Source organism: Humulus lupulus, chromosome 6, assembly GCF_963169125.1.
Source record: "Humulus lupulus chromosome 6, drHumLupu1.1, whole genome shotgun sequence".
Lineage (NCBI taxonomy): Eukaryota > Viridiplantae > Streptophyta > Magnoliopsida > Rosales > Cannabaceae > Humulus > Humulus lupulus.
Window position 1 is genome coordinate 59,788,274 of NC_084798.1, and position 719 is coordinate 59,788,992.

A 719-nucleotide genomic window follows, 5' to 3' on the forward strand; every position below is an offset into this window, starting at 1 on the left:
CTGACCCAGATGTCAATTTTTTACTGTCTTTGTCTGATTGGAAATCAGAATCAATGTATCTAGGAGTGTTTAGCTCACCCCCTGAATATACCAGCATATAGTCTTTTGTTCTCCTAAGATACTTGAGAATGTATTTTACTGCAATCTTCTAAACTAGGATTTGATTGATAATGACTTACAATCCCAACTGCATAACATATGTCGAGCCTATTACACAACATAACATACATCAGACTCCCAACTTCTGAAGCACAGGGATACTTTCTCATATCCTCTTCCTCCTGAGGTGTCTTGGGACATTGTTCCTTGCAGAGAGCAATTCCATGTTTGGTAGGTAATTGACCTTTCTTGGAATTCTCCATAGAGAATTTTTCAAGCACCTTATCTATATAATTAGCTTGAGAAAGTGCCAAGAGCTTGTTCTTCCTATCCCTTAGGAATTAGATTCCCTGAACGTAGCTCGCCTCACCCAAATCTTTCATTTGGAACTTTTCAGCTAACCATTTCTTTACGTTTGACAATGTCTCTACATTGTTCCCAATGAGAAAAATGTCATCAATGTAAAAAACTAAGAACACCACCACTTTTCCTTTGATGTATTTATACACACATGCTTCGTCGACATTCTGTTCGAAGCCATAGATTTTAATTGTGTCATCAAAAGTGATATTGTAAGATCTAGATGCTTGCTTTAATCCATAAATGGATTTCAGCAACTT